This window comes from Bos javanicus, chromosome 24 (genome assembly GCF_032452875.1).
Source record: "Bos javanicus breed banteng chromosome 24, ARS-OSU_banteng_1.0, whole genome shotgun sequence".
NCBI classification, from domain to species: Eukaryota; Metazoa; Chordata; class Mammalia; order Artiodactyla; family Bovidae; genus Bos; species Bos javanicus.
Genome location: NC_083891.1, coordinates 50,703,103 through 50,728,291, shown reverse-complemented (window position 1 = coordinate 50,728,291; position 25,189 = coordinate 50,703,103). Strand labels below are relative to the sequence as shown.

Below are 25,189 nucleotides of genomic sequence, written 5' to 3'. Positions count from 1 at the left end.
CTTTGGAAAACAGTAAGGCTCTTCCTCAAAAAATTAACCATAGAATTACCATATAATCCAGCAAGTCCACTTCCGGGTATATTCCCAAAAAAGTTTAAAAGCAAGGGCTTGAAGAGATATTTGTCCACCCATATTCATAGCAGTATTATTCACACCAGTCAAAGGAGAAAGCAACCCAAGTGTCCATCAATAGATGAATAAAAAAAATGTGGTCTATACATACAGTGGAAAAGTGTTTGGCCCTAAAAAGGAAAGAAATTCTGACACACGCTTATGCTGAGTGAAATAAGCCAACCACAAAAAGACAAATACTATATGATTCCAGTCATATGAGGTACTCAGAATAATCATATTCATAAAGATCAAGTGGAAGGGTGATTGTCAGAAACGAGGGGGAGAGAATGAGGAGTTAGTGCTTAATGGGTACGGAGTTTCTGTTCTACAAGATGAAAAGAATTCTGTAGATGGATGGTGGTGAGAATACCACAACAATGAGAATTACCTGATGCTATTGAATTGCGCACTTAAAATGGTTAAGATGGTAAATTCTGTGTTATACACATTTATGTCAGTCACTCAGTCATGTCTGACTCTTTGTGACCCCATGGACTGCAGCCCACCAGGCTCCTCTGTCTATGGAATTTTCCAGGCAAGAATGCTGGAGTGGGTTGCCATTTCCTCCTCCAGGGGGTCTTCCCAACCCAGAGATCCTGCATTGGCAGGCAGATTCACTACTACTGAGCCACCTGAGAAGACCTATGCTTATTTAACCACAACCAAAATAAAATTAAAGTAGACCACATGAAAGGGCTAAATAAATGTTAGTTGCCTGGAGGTGGGAGGAGGAGAAATACTAGGGGTGAGTTTTCCCTTCCCCCAGAATGAGGCACGATGTGGCTGAACTTGAGTCTTCCTTCTGTTTCCTGTCTCTCTTTTCAGTTCGATGTTTGAGTTAGCTTCATCCACAGGAAATAAATACTCCTCCTGTGTGCTTCCCTTGTGGCTCAGCTGGTAAAGAATCCGCCTGCAATGCAGAGACCTGGGTTCGATCCCTGGGTTGGGAAGATCCCCTGGAGAAGGGAAAGGTTACCCACTCCAATATTCTGGCCTGGAGAATTCCATGGACTGTATAGTTCACGGGGTCACAAAGAGTCAGACACAACTGAGTGACTTTCACTCACTCACACTCACGTGTGTGCACGCATGCTTGTGTGTGTGTGTGTGTGTGTGTGTTGGGGGAGAGGAGAAAGGAGACATAGCTGACCCTCACTAGGCCTGTGTCCTTCAAAAGCATTACACTGCATGGAGATTATACTGGATGGAACCATCCCCCGCCTTCTCAAACCCAGACACTGCCTTTATCAGGGAGCACCCAGGTGTGGCTACACATCTGCTGGTTTTTAATTAACCTCTTACCCCACCCAAGTCAAAAGGAAAATTTATTTAGACTCAAAGTAGACAGTGATACATGCCTGTTTAATTAGACATTTTATCTGTTACCTCCATTAAGTTTACCCTCGTTGGAAAGCGCCGTTAATTTCATTCTTATTTCCCCATCACAACCCAGCAAGGACCTCAATTGCTATAGACACTTGAGCCCAGGGGAGAAGAGGAAAAATCTATAAATCCATAATGGCCAATCCTGAGTGAGGTCAGTTAGCAAAGAAGGGCTAGGACTCAACTAAATTAGGCAACAGATTAATAAAGGATGAGATGGTTGGATGGCATCACCAACTCCATGGATACGAGTTTGAGCAAGCTCCAGGAGTTGGTGACGGACAAGGAACCCTGGTGATGCTGCAGTCCATGGGGTCTCAAAGAGTCGGACATGACAGAGTGACTGAACTGAACTGATGCTGACCATCAGCTGACAGGGAGACCCTCCTGGGCTGTGTTTCTGTTTGCTGGCTGGTTCTCTGATTCTTCCTGGTGGCTTCCCTGGTGGCTCAGAGGGTAAAGCATCTGCCTACAATGCTGAAGACCCGGGTTCGATCCCTGGGTCAGGAAGATCCCCTGGAGAAGGAAATGGCAACCCACTCCAGTACGCTTGCCTGGAAAATCCCATGGACTGAGAAGCCTCGTAGGCCCCAGTCCATGAGGTCGCAAAGAGTCGGACACGACTGAGCAACTTCACTTCCCTTCCCTTCTCTGATTCTTGGCATCAGAAGCCCATCCCTTGCTACTTTATTTCCGTATGGTTTGTAGCACTGGAGATAATGCCCAGAGAACCTTCTTAAACATCTGTCTCCCACAGCTGGAAGGGCCCCAGGAGATGGTCTTGGAGATGTGGTAAGTCAGGCTCAGAGACAGTAAGCAACTTCCAGGAGGCCAGACACACTCGGTGACAGGGCGGGGCCCAGGATTCCCAGCCACACCTTCTTTCCGACCGACACACCCCTCACCTGCATGAGCATCCAATATCACACACCCCTCAAATCAGTGTCAGGCGAATGTGTCCCACCACTCTCTACAAGGGGCTCGTGGTGGGCGCAATCATTCATCAACCATTTTCTTTTCTTTTGTGGCCACTCCATGTGGTATGTGGGACTTTACTTCCCCCACCAGGAATCGAACCTGTGTCCTCTGCATTGGGAGAGCAGCGTCTTACCCACTGGACCGTCAAGGTGGTCCTTTATCAATCATTTTCCGTGTGTGTGTTCACACCTCTCAGTCCTGCTTGTATAAACGTTTCCGGGTGTTTCCAGCAGAGACACACAGGCCACCTCTGAGGAAAAACAGATGCATCTCTTGGGTTTCCGGAGTCACCTTGGGACGCAGGCCTCACAGAGGGGAGACCCTTCTTCTAAGAACATAGAAACAAGGATTTGTTTTCCCACCTTCCCTGGGGTGGGGAAAGAAGGTTGCGTGCATATTAAGCCTTGTGTGGAGGTTGAATACTAACCCGGGAGGCAGGGAGCATGTCCAGAACACTCGGGCCCCATCATCAGCCCTGGGAGCTGAGGGACCCGGGCGGGAGCCAGGGCACCTCCGCGGGCCGCTGGGCAGGTGCCTGAGGGAAGCCGGGGGGTCCCCACGCTCTCCACAAGCCATCACTGGGCACCACATGACTGCCTTCTAGGCTTCAACAGAGTCAGTTTCCTTCCATAGAGAACAGTTTGAGAAATCCAGTATCCCAGGAATAGAAAAGACAGAGAGAGAGGAAGGGAGGGAGAGAGAAATAGAGAGAGGGACGGGGCAAGGATCAAGGTGGCGGCTAAGATTCTCAAACGCACGCGCTTAGCAGGAACTCACTGGCCTGAACCCAATGCCGGTCATCAAAGGGAATGAGGGTTAACGTGCGCTAAGCTCACAGAGTTAATCAGAAATGTAGAACTTTGAGGTCTGTATAATAACCTTCTCTGGCCACACTTTTCATGCTGCATTTTCAATTACCCCTTAGGCAATTAACTGTGCCGCTTAAAGGCAATGTGTGGAATTCAGGAGAGATTAAACCTAATCCAGTCTGCTAGCAAAGCTCCAGCATTCAGAAGTTTAATGAGGTGATAATGGGGAAGAAACTGCCCTAACCCTTGCCACCCCAGGCTGCACCGAGTCCACTGTGTACCACTGCACACCGCTGCACCCCGTCAAAGCCAGCAGCATCACAGAGCATCCAGGGCGCCCGGGTGCTGTGAGAAAGCCTAGGCTCTCCATCTTCTCTTAATAGAAGCATGTTGTTCAACTTGTTCTTGTCCCTTCCTCCTCTGACATCCAGGTTTCCCAGAACCTCCCCAGGAATGACAGGAAAATGTCATACTCCACACCTCTTTAATGTTTGGTTTTCTGGTTGTTTTGGTTGAGCCACTTACAAGATTACTTTTTCCTCTTTCAAACTGTTCAGCTTTTTCTTACTTGTGATTCTTTTCAACATTAACAAACACGTGTCCTTAATGAAACAATTAATATTCTGTAAAGTACACCATTTGTGAATTGTCTAAGCAAAACAGGCTCCGTGAAGCAGAATAAAGTGTAGATATCAAAGATACAGATTCTCATCCTACTCAGACCATCAAACAACTTGGATGATCTTGCAAAAGTCATTTAGCTGTTTGTCTTTCAACTGTGCAGTCACTCACACAACAAATACTGACTACACTCTCACCATGACAGAGAAGCCTGTGCTGGGTATCAGCTGGGAGACAGAGACACACAGAACAGGGCCCCAGTCCCCATGGAGCTCAAAGTCTCCATGAGAAACTCAGCATCTGCCAAGTGCTCAATGTCAAACACAAAGAAAATGCTGCAGGAATTCAAAAAGAAATCCCTTTGGGAGGAGGTGATCGCAAAAGACTTAGTGGGTGCAGCCACAGTGGAGTTAGACTTTGAAGGGTAAGTGAGATTCAACAGGCAGAAAAGGAGAAGGAAAAGTATGAGCAGAACCTGAGCAGACACTTAAAAAAAAAAGTGTGTTCAGCAAGTAGGGGTCCGGGGTCCAGGTCTGCTACCTGGCAGCAAGAGAGAATAAAACCAAAGAGCCAGGGACTTCCCTGACGGTTCAGTGGTTACAAGTCCTGCCTGCCAATAAAGGGGACAGGGGTTTGATCCCTGGTCCAGGAAGATCCCAAATGCCTCGGGGCAACTAAGCCTGTGCTCTGCAACAAAAGGAGCCACCATAATGAGAAGTCCGCACATCACATTTGGAGGGTAGCCCCTGCTGGCCACAACTAGAGAAAACCCGCACGCAGCGCAGCCAAAAATGAGTAAAGAAATTTAAAACAAAGAACCAGAGCCTTTTAAGACCAGGCTGAGGAGTTGAGAGCCCATCCTCCACCAAGCCTCATATTTGGGGTAGAATAAAGCAACGGAGAGAAGCGAGGAGACCAGTTTACCAGCTGATGGACAAGGTCATAAGCAGAGTGGAAACAGAAAAAAATAGACAAGAAATATAACAAGAAATTTCCTTCCAGTTCCAGAGTTCATCTTGGGGATAAGGAGAATATAAAGCTGCCTGAGGTTTCCAGGGAGGCGTTGAGGATAATGATGGCAATGACATTAAGAGTTTCAATTTATAATCTGAAAAAGTATATATATATATATATATATGTACGTGTGTGTGTGTCTGTGTACATACGTACATATATGTGTGTATATATATATATACACATAACTGAATCACTTTGCTGTACATCTGAAAGTAACACGCATTGTAAATCAACTATACTTCAATAAAATAAAATAATATAATAAATAAATAGCTTAAGCTGGTTGCAAAGGAATATGTTTTCCATTTTAGGATGTGTGAGATTTAGGTATTGGCTCGCACAGAGTCGCACACGACTGAAGCGGCTTAGCAGCAGTAGCAAACTCCCAACAAGGGAGGCCAACGGGAATTTAAATGAAGGACTGTAGTTTGGGAGACATCGGCCTCCAGATCCTCGAGGGTAAATTGAATTTAGACAAGATCAGTAAGTTCTCAACCCTGGCTGTGTATTAGAATCTCCTGGTGCCTTCTGAAAGCACAGATGTCCAAGCCGCACCCCAGACCAATTAAGGAAGAATTGTGGGGGGCGGGGCGGGCGGGGGTGAGGGGCAGGGGCGGGGGCGGGGAGGGGGCGGGTCTTGGTGGACAGCCACCAGTAGTACTAATAGGCACACAGGGAAACTTCCGGCCTTTGGAAGATTCCGCTTTTTCATCTTCTTATGAACAAAACTGTGGGGGAAGGAAGTACAATGACTTATTCGCATTGACATATATAAAAACATCTACCTTTGATCAAGAATCTGGAACACTCAATTAAATATTCCAAAGTGAAGGCTGGTATCTATGTTCCATAGCCCTGACTGGCAACATGTTTGTCCCCCTACGAAGAGAAAAGGTCGAGAGGGGAAGAAACCTGAGAAAATCAGAGGGTTGGGTTTGGGGGCGGGGAGTGGGTGTTGGCCACAAGACTGGAATCTTGGAGTGGCTACAAGTTAGGGCAGGTTGGAATTTCTGCTGCCTGCACACATTTCTCCACCATGGCCTGACTAATGATCCCACACACATTCTTTATTCCTTGCGGCTTAGAAATCTTTTCCCATCTATTTTCTCATTTGATCCTACAGCCACCCTGTGAGCTAGACAAAACTGGCATTGATGATTATCTTTTTACAGATGTGGGAGCAGAAGCCTAGCGATGCTAAGTGGACCTTGCCCCAGTTCCCCACCACCCCCCAAGCAAAGCCAGGACCAGAAAGGACACAGCCCCCAGGCCAGGATTCTTCCCACCTGCCTGTTGCCTCCAGAGAATTCCCTGTCTGCAAGGAATCTAGGGAACCCAGTGGAGGTGTGGAGGAGGGTTCAGAGGCAAAGGGCTCTTCATGGAACATCCTCTTGGTCAGTCTATAAACCTGGCCCTCCACCAAGTGGAGCACTAGAACTCAAAGTACAAAGCAAGACTGGCTAGTTTTCTCTTTTTTTCCCTGCATCTCTTCTGTTCCTTCCTCTATCCAGGGGTCAAGGTGCCTAGGAGCAGTGAATTTGGAAACTGCAGTCAGAGTAGGAAGACAGAAAAGCAAGCAGTATGTATTCTCCAGAGGCTGGCTGATCGTCGCTATTAATCACCATTTGGCTATGAAGAAAGCGCTGATGAAAACTTGTCTGGAGGTAGTACTGATGTGTCTAGCCCTATGATCCCCTTGGGCACATGGCAGGTACTCAAATATTTCCCAAACAATTGGACATTCTACTCTGGGGACTTCACATTCTCTTGCCGTGAAAACACAGCTTCACTTCAGTGAAAAATAACAAAGCTAAAGCAAAAACAAAACAAACAAACAAAAAAAACCAACGTTTACATTCCATTTATATCAATTAGCAAGCCACATATAAACCAATGGGCTTCCCTGGTGGCTCAGAAGGTAAAGAATCCTGCCTGCAATGCAGGAGACCAGGGTTCAATTCCAGGGTCAGGAAGATCCCCTGGAGAAGGGAATGGCTACCCACTCCAGTGTTCTTGCCTGGAGAATTCCGTGGACAGAGGAGCCTGGCAGGCTATAGTGCATGGGGTCACAAAAAGTCAGACATGGCTGAACGACCAACACACACATATAAACCCATATAAACTTCCATACTCAGACAAAATCACATGGTTACATCCATTCTGTGAAGAATCAATGTGTTTCAAGGAACAGAGGTCCACTCATGCAGGAAAGAGTGTGTCAGAAATTACAACTCTGAAGAGAGACCTCATTCCACTCTCAAGAACTATGTATTCTTTCCCAGCTCTTTCTCTTTCTTGTCCACTTCTCTTTGAAGGATTCCTTGGCGTTGTATCCACAAGTCTATGTCCATTAGGCCTTTCAGAACTCTTTGTGTCTCCTGTTTCAAATTCTCAAAAGAGAGACTCTGATTGGGTGCTGGTCAGGCAGTGGATTGGCTGGACCTTGGTCAGGTATCCACCACAGGTGCAATCAGGGAAGGGAGCTGGTGTCAACATGGCTCCTGATTCTACCACTCCTTCAACTGAGGCTATAGGTAGGGAGGAAGCAATTTTGAAAAGGAGGCTACAGGTAGGACAAGCATGCAAAAATATATCTATTAGGATCACTGTCCTATAAAATTGTGCTGAGAAGTCATTTTAGTTAAATTACCTGAAATAATATCAACAAAACCTCAGATATGTAGATGATACCACTCTAATGGCAGAAAGCAAAGAGGAACTAAAGAGTCTCTTGATGAGGGTGAAAGAGGAGAGTGAAAAAGCTGGCTTAAAACTCAACATTCAAAAAACTCATATCATGGCATCCGGTCTCCTCACTTCATGGCAAATAGATAGGAAAACAATAGAAACAGTGACAGACTTCATTTTCTTGGGCTCCAAAATCACTGTGGATGGTGACTGCAGCCACGAAATTTAAAGATGCTTGCTCCTTGGAAGAAAAGCTATGACAAACCTAGACAGTGTATTAGAAAGCAGAGACATCACTTTGCTAACTAAGGTCCTTATAGTCAAAGCTATGGTTTTTCCAGTAGTCATATACAGATGTGAGAGTTGGACCATAAAGAAGGCTGAGAGCCAAAGAATTGATACTTTTGAGCTCTTATGATGGAAAAGACTTGAGAGTCCCTTGGACTGCAGTGAGATCAAACCATCAATCCTAAAGGAGAACAACCCTGAATATTTATTGGAAGTACTGATGCTAAAGATCCAATACTTTGGCCACCTAATGTGAAGAGTTGACTCATTGGTCAAAAGACCTTGATTCTGGGAAAGATTGAGGGTAGGAGGGGAAGGAGATGACAGAGGATGAGATGGTTGAATGGCATCACTGACTCAATGGACAGAAATTTGAGCAAATTCTGGGAGATAGTGAAGGACAGGGAAGCCTGGTGTGCTGCAGTCCATGGGGTGACAAAGAGTCAGACACCATGGAGCAACTGAATGGCAACAACAAAACCTAACTGAAGAAGCAAAACACTTATATGTGAAAAACTATAACACTTTGTGAAAGAAATTGAAGACAACACAAACAAATGGAAAAATATGCTGGTGTTCATAGATTGTTAAAATGACCATACTTCCCAAGGGATTCTACAGATACAATGAAATTCCTTTCAAAATATCAGTGGCATTTTTCACAAATATTTAGAACAAATAATTCTAAAAGTTCTATAGAAAAATAAAAGATCTTGATTAGTCAAAGCAATCTTAAGAAAGAAGTATAAAGTTGGAGGTATCATGCTCCCTGATTTCAAGCTATACTGCAAAGTACAGCAATCAAAACAGTATGATGCCTATTTTCTTTCAGTTCAGTTCAGTTCAGTTGCTCAGTCGAGTCCGACTCTTTGCGACCCCATGGACTGCAACACACCAGGCCTCCCTGTCCATCACCCACTCCTAGAGTTTACTCAAATTCATCTCCACTGAGTCAGTGATGCCATCCAACCATCTCATCTTCTGTTGTCCCTTTCTCCTCCTGCCATCAATCTTTCCCAGCATCAGGGTCTTTTCCAGTGAGTCAGTTCTTCGCATTAGGTGGCTGAAGTTTTGGAATTTCAGCTTCAGCATCAATCATTTCAATGAATATTCAGGACTGATTTCCTTTAGGATGATCTGGTTGGACTTCCTGCAGTCCAAGGGACTCTCAAGAGTCTTCTCCAACACCACAGTTCAAAAGCATCAATTCTTCTGCGCTCAGCTTTCTTTCTAGTCCGACTCTCACATCCATACATGACTACTGGAAAAACCATAGCTTTGAGTAGATGGACCTTTGTTGGCAAAGTAATGTCTCTGCTTTTTAATATGCTGTCTAGGTTGGTCATAGTTGTTTTCCAAGGAGTAAGCATCTTTTAATTTCATAGCTGCAGTCACCATCTGCAGTGATTTTGGAACCCAAAATAATAAAGTCTAACACTGTTTCCACTGTTTTCCCATCTATTTCCCATGAAGTGATGGGACCGGATGCCATGATCTTAGTTTTTTGAATGTTGAGTTTTAAGCCAACTTTTTCACTCTCCTCTTTCACTTTCATCAAGAGGCTCTTTAGTTCTTACCTTTAACACCCTCTTTTCTTCATGCATAAAATATGGATAACAATACCTATATTATCTGTCCTATATACATCTTGTATCTTACGAATGGTGACATCTATTTTTTAAAAAGGCAATGTGACTTTGAATAAAACACTATTATGCCTGTTTTCTCACCTGTAAAATGGATAAAATAACTAAATCATTAGGCTATTTGACAATTCAAGAGGGAACCACATTTAAGACAGCTTCTAATTAAATGTGGAGTTGAATGTAAAGCTTTTAGTAGTGTTCATTCTTTAAAGAGTCACGTTGGGGAAAATATCTGAGTTAGGATTCTGAGAAAATCTTGGAATGCAATTGCAGCTTATTAGCTCTCCAAAAATTCAAATGGGAAATGTATACTTGATTTGGGATTCAGCGAGAATCTCAGAAATGCAGAAAAATAGAATTTTTATTTTGGGGGCTCTGTCAGTAGCTTTACTGCCCAGTTCGTGAGCTGGGTAGTAAGAAAAAATAATAATAATTCAGGAAGAGAAAAATGTCTGTTGAGAAGTTGGGCTGCAAGTTGTCGTATGCACCGTGGCAGCTGCCAAGGGCACATGGCCTCAGGGCAGCCCAAACCCACAGGTGAAGAAGCGCCAACACACAGTTCTCAGGAGGGGAGCTGTCATCAGAGGCCTGGGTTAGTGTGCATACCTCGTGGCTTTATGGAGAGCTTTAATGAGCTAATCCCTGCAAAAGCACCCAGCACAGTGCCTGGATCAGAGAAAGCACTCAGTATACACTAACTATGGATACTGGTTTAGTTCAGTAAACACAGTGAGCAACCCGGCAGGGAGCTGGATACAAAGCTGAATGGATCTAGTTCTGGCCCCTGAGAAAACATGCACATTAAGTGTTAAAGAATCCACCTGGGCACAAACCTATCCGAGAGCTGTCAGGCCGTCATAAGAATGCTTATCTCCTACAGATGTATTTATACAAATGTAGGTTTCATTCCTAGAGAGTCCTTCACACCAGAGAAATACCACATATGCTTTATGCAACTGCCGGTATCTGCTTTTCTAGATATCTACTAAGTATTAAATGCAGATGTGGTGGTTTAGTCACTAAGTCCTGTCCGATTCTCTGTGACCCCATAGACTGTAGTCCTCCAGGCTCCTCTCTCCATGGGATTTCCCAGGTAAGAGTACTGGAGTGGGTTGCCCTTTCCTTCTCCAGGGGATCTTCTCAACTCAGAGACTGAACCTGTGTGTCCTGCATCTCCTGCATTGGCAGGTGGATTCTTTACCATTAAATCTAAATACTTAATTTTTAAAATACTCTTTTGGGAGAATTTTACAGCACAAACTGACTTGGCTGAAGAATTTCACAGTAAGAATACAAAGGTTAAATAAAAGATGACAAAAACTCCCTAAAGCAAGAGGAAGCATTTTTTTCATTGCTCCCCAGGTTTTCAAACTGCGTTCAAAATCATGAATCACGTGTCTCAAGAACTTTTCCTTGCCTAGTTGATGTTCACAAACACCACTGAAAGTGTGTAAGTTGTAGATAGAAGCTGGGTAACGGGTATTTTCTCTGGAAAGCTTTTTCAGTGATCTGCTTTCACAGGTGTTAAATGATGTCTCTAACCTCTGGATGATTCTAGTTCTTTTCTTTATTTTTTAGTATTAAATCATTTGTTTCAGTTAAGCGACCTGCTAGTTCACACAGCTGAGTACTTAACACCTTTGAGTTTCCATTTCCTTGCCTGAAAAAATGGGGATAGTTAATAGGAACTATCTCAAAGGACAATTTTAGGATTTTTAATTTTAGGTTTAGTAGAGTCATTACAAAGCATTTAGAACATTACCTTGATAATAAATGTTTAATGATTATCTTATAATATATAACTAGTATAATATATAACTAGTATATATATCTAGTATATAACTAATATAATATATAACTATTATCTAATGATAAAAGTATTAACTCTTATCATTATTACTATCATTATTATTGCAAATTCTTCATATTTCCTTTTCATATCAAATACTTCAAATAGCCCTTAAACTGTGTTTCTTAAGTGAACAAACCAGCTTTTCTTTGCTTCTGTGGGAAATGTTTTTCTTTGATGTCTTACCAATTTCCTAGTAAGCATTTTAAACAGAAATTGTATCTTGATGCCAAAGTGTTTGCTAGTAAAAAGCATATGAAATTTTCTCCCTCATGAAACAGCTCATTGAATTTTATTTTGGAGGTTACTTTTAAAATTTGTTTATTTAATATTTAAATTTTTGATTAATTTAAAATTTGTGTTGGTTTCTGCCATACATCAACATGAATCAGCCATAGGTATACATATGTCCCCTCCCTCTTAAACCTCCCTCCCACCTAAATTTACTTTTTATTGGAGTTTTTAATCACTGTAGGTTGCACAGAAAATCAGAGAAAACCTTATTATGATAAGAAATGTCAAAAAATCAGAAGGCCGGACACAGAAAGATGGAGCAGCTAAGGAAGAGTGATGATCAGGAGGCCTGAAAGTGTCCTATAGAAGAAGGGCAGCCAGCCTCCAGGCACTTCAGAACCATCCATGCCAGACCTCACTATTCCAAGTGCAGTCTGTGAACCAACAACCTCAAACATCTGACAAGCAGAATCTCAGGCCCCATGAGACCTACTGAATCAGAATCTGCATTTCAGAAACATCCCCAGGGGGTGGGTGGACACAGCAAAGTTCAAGAAGCACCAAGTTAGGCAACTGTTTAAAAGTACCAATGTCCAAACATCTGTCCCCACATCAAGAAAGTCAGATTCCCCAGGGGTGAGGCCTGGGTTTCCGTACTTTTTAAAAAGCTCCTGGTGGTTGATTCTAATGTGCAGCTAGGGTTGGAAAACCTGCAGAAGAGGAAAGCAGGACCGGGTGCAGCAATCAGAACAGCATCCATCCGGTGGAGAAGGAAAGAACACCATTTGGAGCCGAAGGATGAGCCTGAGTGCATGCGCAGAGGGACAGAAAACCCAGATGCCAGAGTTTATAGTAGCTGAGACAAGAGACAGTCAAGGGAGAGGAGGCTAGACCATCAGAGGACTGCGAAAGGCCTTTGAAAGTGTTAGTCCCTCAGTCCTGTCCGACTCTTTGTGACCCCATGGACCCTAGCCCGCCAGACTCCTCTGTCCATGGAATTCTCTAGGCAAGAATACTGGAGTGAGTAGCCATTCCCTTCTGCAAGGGATCTTCCTGACCCAGGAATCGAACCCGGTCTCATGCACTGTAGGCGGATTCTTTACCACGTGAACCACCAGGGAATTGTGAGTAAGTAAGGATGGAGTAGGGCTGAGATGCTGCGTTTTGCTAATGATGTGCACTTTAAGTCTCAAAAAACTACTTGAAAGAAGACAACCTGGGACCTGTAGATCAGGTGGCAGCTGGAAATTTCTCCTAAAACGGTGCCTCTGTTGTCTGGCTACATTTCTCTTAACAGATTAAAGATCTGACCCAGGAGAAGATAAAGTGACGGTGTCCCATCTTTGGGCCCTGAAAGGTCTGGAGGTGGGAGAGAAGCAGCAGAATGTGGGTGTGAGGTTACCTTCGTAGGCAACTCTGATTAGAGGATGGTGTGAGGATGGCCGATCTCTAAAGCCCCTCCCTTTGGTTCCTGCCTTCAACAACAGATTTTCCTGTCTCTCTGCGCTCTGAATTCCCCTTTATCTGCTGAAATCAGGACGAGTGCAGCCTTTATCCCTGCCATTTCTGGAATCTCTAGTCTTATAATGCATTTAAAATGCATTCATGTAACAGACTTCAGTCCATCTTGCTGCAACTGGAGACAGGAGTCTGATAAGAGAGCTCCCCTAACTGCCCGCAAGTAGGAAAGGGAATTTTTGAAGAGCACAAAGCATTCAGTTCACGTCAGTCGCTCAGTCGTGTCAGACTCTTTGCGACCCTATGGACTGCAGCATGCCAGGCTTCCCTGTCCATCACCAACTCCCGGAGTTTACTCAAATTCATGTCCATTGAGTCGGTAATCCCATCCAACCATTTCATCCTTTGTCATCCCCTTCTCCACCTGCCTTCAATCTTTCCCAGCATCAGGGTCTTTTCAAATGAGTCAGTTCTCCGCATCAGGTGGTCAAAGTATTGGACTTTCAGCTTCAGCATCAGTCCTTCTGATGAATAGTCAGGACTGATCTCCTTTAGGATGGACTGGTTGGATCTCTTTGCAGTCCAAGGGACTCTCAAGAGTCTTTTCCAACACCACAGTTCAAAAGCATCAATTCTTCGGCGCTCAGCTTTCTTTATAGTCCAGCTCTCACATCCATACATGACCACTGGAAAAATCATAACCTTGATTAGACGGACCTTTGTTGGCAAAGTGATAAAAAAGCAGAGGCTTTTTAATATGCTATCTAGGTTGGTCATAGCTTTTCTTCCAAGGACCAAGCGTCTTTTAATTTCATGGCTGCAGTCACCATCTGCAGTGATTTTGGAGCCCAAAAAAATAAAGTCTGACACTGTTTCCACTGTTTTCCCCATCTATTTGCCATGAAGCAATGGGATCAGATGCCATGATCTTAGTTTTCTGAATATTGAGCTTTAAGCCAACTTTTTCAGTCTCCTCTTTCACTTTTATCAAGAGGCTCTTTACTTCTTCTTCACAAAGCATTAAGGTAGCTCAATCAGCAGAAGTCTCCCCCAGCAGTTCTCCAAGTGAATTTCTTCTTGCACCATATCCAGGTGGGCTTCTGGCCCATCTCTTCTCTATCAGGGTTTACAGTAGACTAGGACGTTTTCCTGCTCGCTCTTGTGGAGAGCTACATTAATCTTTTACCTTTGACACTTCTTGGCTGAGCTTTCAAGGTCCTCCCTCACCCTCAACCGTGTAACCTCACCTCCCACTGCACTCCCAGCTCAAGCTCACTGCTATCATGAACAGGTTTTTTGTTTATTTATTCTTGCTTGGGATTCTCTCTCTTGTCTGATCACTTTTCAAGGTGAAGCTTCAGGAAGCTCCCTCATCATCCTCTCTAGAGTCCTCATTGCCTCCCACCTGGAGCCAGCACTACCAGCTGAGAACTTCTGTCTATCTGGTTTGTGTTTTTTTTAACTCCAACAAGACTACAGATTTCTTAAAGGCAGGGACCAAGTCATCTTTCTTTTGTATTCTGCACAGAAGCTGGTAGAGAGTCAGGCCTGCATCAGTGGCCAGTATGCGTTCTCTCGTTTACTCCATTATCCCCTCATTGACATAGCACCTGTTTTTAGGTGGTGAATTTGGTGTGGTGGATTTTTAAGCAGCATGCAGGGTTTATGGTTTGCAAGGGCCACTAGAGTCAATGGCAAAAATTTAAGAATTCTCCTCTAAAAGCAAACTTATTTGTAAATTTTGTCTTACCATATCCCTCTCCTGTATCCTCATACCCTGAATAATAGTGGAATTAGGAGTCACAGCAACAGCTATAGCAGTAGTAATAGCTGTAGCACTGGTGGTGGTAATGGTGGTAGAGGTGATAATAGTGGTAGTAGTAATAGTAGTAAAGGTAGTAATAATAGTAGTAGTAATAGTAATAGTAGTAGGTCCTATAGGGCTTCCCTGGTGGCTCAGATGGTAAAGAATCTGCCTGCAATGTGGGAAACCCAGGTTCAATCCCTGGGTTGGGAAAATCCTCTACAGAAGGGAATGGCTACTGTTTCCAGTATTCTTGCCTGGAGAATCCCATGGACAGAGGATGGTGGTGGGCTATAGTCTGTGGGGTCTCAAAGAGTTGGACACGACTGAGCTGCTACCACATATGTACACAGTAGATCCTACATGATCTGTCACTCCTCATTACCTTTCTGACCTCCCTTATCTGTCATTCTCCCCCTTCACCTCTGCACTCCAGACAACTGATCTCCCTATAGTTAGTCCCTTGAACACACCAGGCATGCTTCTACTTCAGAACCTTTGAACTTGCTCCTCCCCAAACAGGCACATGGCTTACTTGCTCACCTCCTTCAGGACTTTTCTCAGAGGGAAGCTTCTTGATGATGCCTTCTGGACCATTCTATTTAAAATTACAAACCCTCCTATGCTGTTGTTGGGATTGGAAATTGGTGCAGCCACTATGGAGAACAGTATGGAGTTTCCTTAAAAACTAAAAATAAAGTTACTATATGATCCTGCAGTTCCATCCCTGAAAATCATAATTCAAGAAGACACATGCATTCTAATGTTCATTGCAGCACTATTTACAATAGTCAAGACAAGTTCAGTTCAGTCACTCAATGGTGTCTGACTCTTTGTGACCCCATGACTGCAACACACCAGACCTCCCTATTCATCACCAACTCCCAGAGCTTACGCAAACTCATGTCCATTGAGTCAGTGATGCCATCCAACCATCTCATCCTTTGTCACCCACTTCTCCCGCCTTCAATCTTTCCCAGCATCAGGGTCTTTTGCAGTGAGTCAGTTCTTCGCATCAGTGGCCTGATTGCAAAAGTATTGGCATTTCAGCTACAGCATCAGTCCTTTCAATGAATTTTCAGGACTGATTTCCTTTAGGATGGACTGGTTGGATCTCCTTGATGTCCAAGGGGCTCTCAAGAGTCTTCTCCAGCACCACAGTTCAAAAGCATCAATTCTTTGGTGCTCAGCTTTCTTTAGAGTCCAACTCTCACATCCATACATGACCACTGGAAAAACCATAGCTTTGACTAGACAGACCTTTGTTGACAAAGTAATGTCTCTGCTCCTTAATATGCTGTCTAGGTTGGTCATAAATTTTCTTCCAGGGAGCAAGCGTCTTTTAATGAAAATAATGAATGGCAAAGTAATAATAGCATTTATTTATAATAATAATATTTATTGCTAAGACTTTTAGATTCATTATTGCATTTACTCCTCATAACCTTATGAAATAAGCACTATTATAATCATACTTGACAAATGAAAAAACTAAGGATTAGCATTTCATTAATTTGTTCAAGATATTACAACTAGCAAATCAACTGGAATTCAAAGCTAGGGAGTCTGACTTCAAACCCTATTCTTTTAATCATAATAGTTTTGCTTTTCAAACCAAGATATTTATCATTTTTATTTATGAATTTTTGAACTATATAGTAAAAAAAAGTCCAGCTTCTCTAATTTTTAGGAAACCTATTGGCTTCACATTATGAATGAAGATGAAATTTCTTCCTACCTCCCTTCTCTCCTATTACCCAATTTTCTTTTCGGATACTTTTTTACTTTCATAGCTTTATATGTATTGACAGCCTGTTACCTGATTTAGCAGATTTAGACAGTATCTTTGGACCACCCTCCGTGAGAAATGAGAAGATCCATACACTTACATTACCCACCTTCTCATTCTCTGCTGCTGCTGCTGCTGCTAAGTCGCTTCAGGCGTGTCCGACTCTGAGCGACCCCATAGACGGCAGCCCACCAGACTCCTCTGTCCCTGGGATTCTCCAGGCAAGAACACTGGAGTGGGTTGTCATTTCCTTCTCTGTCTCATTCTCTCTACCGTCTGAAGTTTTTAATTATTTCTGTACATTATCTTTCTTTGTAATGTTCACATTATATTCTGAGCCATATTTGCCACTGCTGTTAGTTTTATTGTTGCACTTAGATAGATTCAATCCCTACTGCCAGTCCTTTTTGTTTTACCTCTTCCACTTACCTTTTATGCAATTAAATGTTATCCTTTATTAGTGTTTCAAGGAAATATGAACCATATTCAGCACTGCTGCACACATCTGTGCAGATTGTGCACGGCACAGTTCCAGGGAACAGCATTCATGTTACAGTCTATGGAATGCCACATACATGTATGGCACATGTGGCAGCTCTGACTACTTTTTTTTATGACTACTTTTTTATTATTACTTTCTTATTGAAGTATAGTTGATTTACAATGTCATGTTAGTTTCTGGTGTACAGCAAAGTGATTTAATGATTTAGTCATGTCTGTGTGTGAATATATATACATACACACATATACACATTTACTTTTTTCATTATGATTTATTACTGAATATTGAATAGTTTCCTATGCCAACATATATGCAAATATTCTTTTTTCATTATGGTTTATTATAGAATATGAAATACAGTTTCCTGTGCAATAAAGTAAAACTTTTTTGTTGATCTATTTTATATATAGTGGTTTGTATCTGCTAATTTCAAGCTCCTAAATGACTACATTCTTCAGATTCTGTCATATTTGAAAATATCTGTCAGTTGCTTATTTACTTTTGTGCAGTTTATCTGGGTATAACACTTTTATTCTTTCCTTGAGGGCTTTCTAATCATTGCTCTAATCATTCTGAAATATTTTCTGTATTAACTAATACCTTGGAGAAGGGGGACACGTGAAGGTGGCCTGTGTGCCAAATGCCAAACTTGATCTTTATGGATTCTTAAAGGTTAGAGGATTAGGGTTTTGCTGGTCTGCTGGGTTAGAAATAACATCTTATTAGTGGTAGTATTGATGGATGTGTCCCTTATTATTCCTTTTATTATTTTATTATATATGTAAACATTTTAATTTCATGGCTGCAATCACCATCTGCAGTGATTTTGGAGCCCAAAAAATAAAGTCTGACACTGTTTCCTCATCTATTTCCCATGACATGATGGCACCAGATGCCATGATCTTAGTTTTCTGCATGTTGAGCTTTAAGCCAACTTTTTCACTCTCTTCTTTCACTTTCATCAAGAGGCTTTTTAGTTCCTCTTTACTTTCTGCCATAAGGGTGGTGTCATCTGAATATCTGAGGTTATTGATATTTCTCCCGGCAATCTTGATTCCAGCTTGTGCTTCTTCCAGCCCAGCATTTCTCATGATGTACTCTCCATATAAGTAAAATAAGATTAGGCCCTTGCAGATCAAGGTTTGCCTCCTCCAGAAAAATTTGCTTGAATTATATACTAAGGGAAACTAACAGTGCCAGCAAAGAAACAGACACAAAAGGGGTTTGACTTGAGGGACACATAGTTTATTATGAAATCAACTATAGCAAAGGAAGGAAAGGGTTAACCATCCGTGTGCTTGGGACTTCTCATTTGGGGACTGTGACGTCTTTAGCTTGTGAGGGCCAGATTCACTGTGTGTCCTGGACAAGATGCTCTGAGCCTGCCAGTTCCATAGTTCCCTCAGGAGAGAGCAGCCAGAGTAATAACTTGCCTCTAAAGCCAGGCCACACCCTCCACCCCAGGCACCTGACTCCAAAAACAGCCCTCTGAAATCTGGCAAGTTTTACCAAACAGGGATGGCCGATAGTGGCTGGCGACTAACTGAACCAACCAGATTCTTTCATAACAAGTCCGGTCGTGGCACACACAAAGAGGTGGCCGACACTGAGCAGAAGTAGAGAACATGTGGAGAGAAGGACAGAAGAAGTCAACAGAAGCAGAGAAAGAGAGAGAGTATAGTTGAGGCGTGAGTGTGGCCTTGATGTTAGGGGCAGGAACAGCCTTATGACCAGACCAAAAAGGCAGTCACTGAGCCCCGAGGTCAGGGAAGCCACCCTGCACCCTGAACTGTGTTCCCAGCCTGTGGAGTCAGGCTAAGTGACCGGTATTTGTCAAAACACACCACACGGTAAATTGAAGATTTATGCATTTCATTGTATATAAATTTGACCTCAAAGGGGACAAAAGAATGATAAACAAATATTGAACTTTAAAAATATTCAGCTGACTTGTTTGGTCTGATGGGTTCTGACACCTGCCATTTAATTCAAAATGCATCCAAATGAAGGTGGTGTGATAGATGGAAAAAGAGGAGCAGATAGATGGATAGACATGTGATAAAGTAACTGCACTAAATGTTAATGGTGACATCTGAGTGGAAGGTGTGTGGATGTTCACTATAAAATCCTTTACACTTTTTAGTATTTTGAAAATGTTTGTCATAAAATGTTATAGGCAAAAGCTTTGGGGGATGGCTAACTCATGGAAAAGAAGGGAAATAGTCAATTACATTGAAATGAATCGACAGAGGAGAAAAAAGAAGACAGCAAAGAAATTAAATGAGAGCCCCCCCCCAAAAAAAATAAAATGCTGGGTTCAGAGTGAATGGGCCCTGATGCTAAAAGAACAAAGATTGGAAGCCGTGAGGAGACAGCAATCAAAGGAAATATGTAGGTCTTAATAAAATTACATCTATATAGAAAAGGCACAATTTAGAAATACATAAAAGTAGTAAAATGAAAAACATTAAAGTCACAGTTGGCATGGCCCTGAGAGAGAAGAAACTGGATGTGATTTTAGTACAAGAAATAAAGAGTAATACCTAGAGAGAATTTTATGGTACATAAAGGGAGTGGGTTTCAGGCATCTTCCCACAAGTCAGTAATAGGAAAAGGGAATCATGTAGAGGTGGAATTTTGTTTAATATACAAAATGAGCATGTTTGAAAGAAAGAGAACCTCAGCTGCCAGATGTGTATTTATGACACTGCATATGAATGGGAGCCTGGGAATAATAATAAAATGTGTAACTGCCTCCCAAAAGTAATCTTTCCTCCATGCAAGAATATTTCAATTGTGTCTTTAAAAAAGATAGACATGTGAGAAATCATCAGAAATCAATCTACAATAAAAAGGGTCTCTGGGCAGAATTTGGGAAGGCTGATTGAAGATTCATGACAGATGAGCTACCCATCAAGTCAGAAATTAAATACATTTCTGCTGTTTACAAATGATAGATAGTCAATAAATATGTGGGTAGGAAAGACACCTATAAAGCTACACACATAATCCTGTAATAATGAATTTGGAAATCTTCTAAGCCTTTGTGTCCAGATCTGTAAAATGGAAACAATTCTCAGTATAAGTCCTCAGTAGGTGTTTCTACTTACTTGTGAGAATACAAGTAAATAAACGTGTTTACTTACATCCAGGCTTCCCTGATAGCTCAGTGGATAAAGAATGCACCTGTAATACAGGAGACCCCAGTTCAATCCCTGGGTTGGGAAGACCCCCTGGAGAAGGGATAGGCTACCCATCCAGTATCCTTGAGCTTCCCTTGTGGTTCAGCTGGTAAAGAATCCACTGGCAATGAAGGAGACCTGGGTTTAATCCCTGGGTTGGAGATCCCCTGGAGAAGGGAAAGGCTACCCACTCCAGAATTCTGGCCTGGAGAATTCCATGGACTGTATAGTGATGGGGTCACAAAGAGTTGGACACAACTTTCACTTTCACTACATACAGGAGCCTGGAACACCAGAAAGGGAAATGGATCCGTAAAATTTTCTGGATCGTGAGAGAACAAAAGATCTCTAATCTCTATGAAGTATAAGGTGCAGGATAAAGTTTTCCCAACATTCCATAGTAATCACTGAAATTAGAATAAAATACATTTGGGCAGAATTTGGAATGAGCTAGATTTTACTAGACCCAGAGGGCATTTTTTCAGTGATTAAAGGAATGATGGAGAAGAGTTCCAAACGTCCTCTAAGATTTGAAAGAGTTGTGATACATGTTAAAATGGGCACAAATGATGGAAAAAATAAAGTCACATGTTTGCTTGCTAATTATAAAGTGACATGCATGCATGCTTAGTGGCTTCAGTCGTGTCCGATTCTTTGCGACCCTATGGACTACCAGGCTCCTCTGTCCGGGGGATTCTCCAGGCAAGAATACTGGAGTAGTTCGCTGTGCCTTCCTTCAGGGGATCTTCCCCCTCCAGGGACTGAACCCACGTCTCTCGTGTCTAATGCTTTGGCAGGCAGGTTCTTTACCACTAGTGCCATCTGGGAACCCCCATAAAGTGACATAGGCTTTTTGTTAAAAGTTCAGATAATTCCAAAATGTGTAAGGCAGAAAGTTAAGGTCTCCACCTTCAATTAGGTAAATCAGAATTTTAAAATAAAAGTAAATATTCCTCCTCTAACTCCCAGTGAAGCTTTTAACCTGTGAATTGGTCTATGAATTGGTCACACCAATTTTAATCCATGAAATAGATTCACCAATTCAATCAAACTTCTGGGCTGGGACCCAAGCATCAGTATTTAATTCTCCCCCAGGTAATTCCAATATAGAGCCAAGGTGGAGAACCAGGGTTTAAGAACTGTGGTTCTCCAAGGGCGGGCATCAGATCAGCAGCATCAGCGACACCCAAGAGCTTATTAGAAATGCAAATTCTTGGTCCTTACCCCCAACCCCAGACCCACTGCAATGGGTGTTGTGAGACCAGTGAGAGGTAATGGTAAAGGATGTATTGAACAGTCACTAAGATTTACATGACATTTCCAGTGTAAGGGAGTTACTTGTATGATAAGCAAGCATCATTTGTGATATAATTTAAATGCAACTTTATTTTTGTCTTTCACTTCCCCTTTAATATGGAGGAGTACATTTCCCCTGTTCCTAGATGAGAATACGGTCAGATCCTATGACCCTTCTGCTGGTTTGGAGGCAAAATCTCCCAATTCAGAAATTATAAGACACGTTCAGGGTGAGACTTCTCTGTTGCCCTCCCAGACCTCTGGGAGGTGGCATGATGTCCCCCAGGGAGTGGCATGTGGGGAGAGACAAGAGGAAGGTGTAAGGAGGGACAAGGTGGTTCCCCCGTGACCGACAGCTTCTGCTCTCCTGGCCGGTAGGTGGACATTAAAAGCCACCTCTTCCCGCACAGGTGCTTTCTTGGACCCACTGGAGGTCATTCTGCTTGCCTGTCTGGCCACGATCCCACAACACGGACCCTGAATTCTGCTCCTCTGGGCACTGCTCCCCATGACCCATGGCCCTGTGCAGTGCCCACACGGACTCCATCAGGTCATCCCTCATTCTCTCCTTACCTTCTCTAGATCCTCAATGGCATGAGGTCAACCAATCTCTGACCTTCAAGAAGTCCTCATGCTCCCTTCATCCCACAAGTCCCCAGGAGTGCAGGCAACCCACCTACCTGCAGCTCCTGGTCCTCTGCATCTTTCTTGGGGTGAATCAGGTCCCCCCACCCCAAGTCAGCTCTTCCCCATCAAGCTCTCTGAACGATCCCCTGGGAGTCACCTGTCACTGGGCGACCTCAGAGGGCAGGAGATTCACATTATGAAAACAGTCCTCACTCAAGAAAATCCCCCTGAAACTAACACAACTTTGTAAATTAACTAGACTTCAGTTTTTAAAGAATAATAATAATAAAATAAAATTCCCTCACATATTCTCGGTCCTCTCCACTTCTTGATTCTTTCTATTATCTTAAAGCTGGTGAGAAGTTCAAGAGATCGTGAATCAGTTTAGGGACATTTTCTTTGTAAACTGTCCATGTGATGATTTGGTGTTGGAATATGACATGTATCGTGGACTGAAGAGAAGCTTCCATTTTCACATCCTGTTGCGTGAGGAGGTTCTCGTGTGATCCAGTAAGGTGTGTGGCGTGACAGTCATTATTGTCCAAGGTCAGGCATCTAGAAAGAAGCAAGGAAGAGACATGGACTCAGATCTTCCAGCTCTGAAATGTCCTCTTTCAACTACCACATTAGATGGACCGAATTTGCTGAAATCGAAACTAGAGGTAATGAGACACAGAATATGTATAAATATCATTTATTAAGGCTGAGGTCCTGCTTGAACTGACAGCCCCATGAGTACAGAACTGGAATGAGCGTGCTCCCTAAACATATTCAAGAACCAGAAAATGTCAATAAAATGACATCTTAGTTAAGCTTCCTTTGATTGGAAAAATAAAGGCCAACGCTTGAAATAAATGGATATGTTCACTACTTTGGTTGTGGTGATGGTTTTATGGGTTTATACATATGTCAAAATTTAGTAAATTAATGCTTTTAAATGTGTACAGATTATTGTATGTAAATTTCACCTCAATATATTGTTTTTTTAAACTCAAACAGCAAAAACAAAGTGGGTTAGTGTGGGATATCAAAGATCCAATGTCAGGAATAAGGACACTCTAGGGTAACAGAAATGTGAAAACGTCAGAAAAAGAATTAGGAACACAAAATGCGTGTTATAAAACAGGATCATGGGACTGCCCCAGTGGTCCAGTGGTTAAGATTTTGCCTTCCAATGCAGGGGGTGCAGGTTCGATCCCTGGTCAGGGAACTAAGATCCCACATTCCTCATGACAAAAAAACAAAATCATAAAACAAGCACAATGTTGTAACAAATTCAATAAAGTCTTTTAAAATGGTCCATGTTAAAAAAACAAACTTTAAAAAATAAATAAAACAGGTTCATAAGGCAAGTAAAAGAAAGTGAAACATTTGGGGTTTAGTGCTCCTGAGATATTGATATTCAGTGTCTGTGGAAGTTTTATTGCCTTTATTAGGTGGTTGGGAGTGTGTGCGTGCTCAGGTGTGTCTGACTCTTTGCAACCCTATGGACTGTAGCCCGCCAGGCTCCCCTGTCCCTGGAATTCTCCCTGCAAGAATACTGGAGTGGGTTTCCATGCCCTCCTCCAGGGGATCTTCCCAACACAGGATTGAGCCCACTTCACCAGCGTCTCCTGCATTGCGGGCAGATTCTTTACCACTAGCACCACCTGGGAAACCCCTTAGGTGGTAGGGAAAGAGCTGTCCATATTTATATATATAATATGAAGCATACTTTAAAACTATTTCAAAAGTCCCATGAGATCAGGTATACATTAGCACTTTGAAAAGTGTAACATGTTAGACAAATGTAAGTGATTATTAACCATATAAAATATTATAGTTATTCTGGTTAATTCAGCATTTCCCCAGCAGACACCATCCAACTTCATGGATAATTGAAAATCCTGCACATCTTTCTCACTGACAGGTTGAGAAGTTTTCATAACAGTCTTGAGTCCTAGATATGGATGTGTGACTGTATTGCCATAAGCCTCTTTAAGCCTGGCCTCTCCAGGGGCTGACCCACTGCGTCCATCACCAGCAAGATTCCCAACTGATGTGAGTAGGAGTGGGCAGTGGGGAGGGGGGACATCTTGGGCCGCAGCCGTGTCGAGTGGACTTGACTCGTCCAGCCATCTGTAACAGGGAAAACAAGCTTCCCACACACGAGCATGAAGTCAACAGATGGAGGGTTGGGGACGGCTTCCGTCCTTCAGGGAGAAGGCAGGGCCTGTGTCTTTCCTCTTAGAGCAAGCTTTCAGAAGGTTTGTAGGCTGTTGGAACACACTTTCCAAAAATCTCTTTAACCTTTCACAAGCTGCAAACACATGTCCCCTGCCTGGATAGTTCCAAGCAGGTGATGCTCAGTGGAGAGCCATGATTTTTGTGTGGCACCCAGGAGTCTCACTTGGCATCTTGCTCAACAGAGGAAGGGGGCAACATAGGCCTGTGTCTCTAAGTGCCCAGGACATCGTCTGATACAGATCAGAGACTCAGGAAGCATTTCAAGAAGGAAGGGAGGGAAGGTGAGAGGAAAGGAAGGAAGAGATGGGACAAAGGAAGGGTGGAATGAAATAAGGAAGGAAAGCAGAGAGGGAGGGAGTGAGACAGAAGGTAGAAAGGAATGACTCTCCTGAGAGGAAGGCAGGGACCCTACAAAATGGCCGTAAGCAAACATGTGCCAGCCGTCTAGGGAATGTGGGAGTTTTGCAAGCTGTTCACCAGTGGAGATTGAGTGCCTTGTGGGAATATGGACAAAGGGAACTTTCTGTGGTTCAGGTACTCTTCCCCTTCCCCCAGACCACACCTGACCTGAAGAGATGGGTTCCCGTGACAGACACTGTTGGCTACCCACCCAGTATCCAGCCTTGCTTCTTCTTTAACTAAGAGAACATTGATTTATTCAGTAAATGTGCCAGCTTA

General features: G+C 43.0%; 1 long non-coding RNA gene across 1 annotated transcript in view; it reads right to left on the bottom strand.

The window, feature by feature from the left end:
• Nucleotides 1-25,189, bottom strand: part of LOC133237753 (uncharacterized) — a 142,118-nt gene that overhangs the window by 66,163 nt on the left and 50,766 nt on the right. The window contains exon 2 of the long non-coding RNA XR_009733324.1: nt 22,591-22,840. This is a non-coding gene — a long non-coding RNA (uncharacterized LOC133237753). The remainder of the gene's footprint in view (nt 1-22,590; nt 22,841-25,189) is intronic.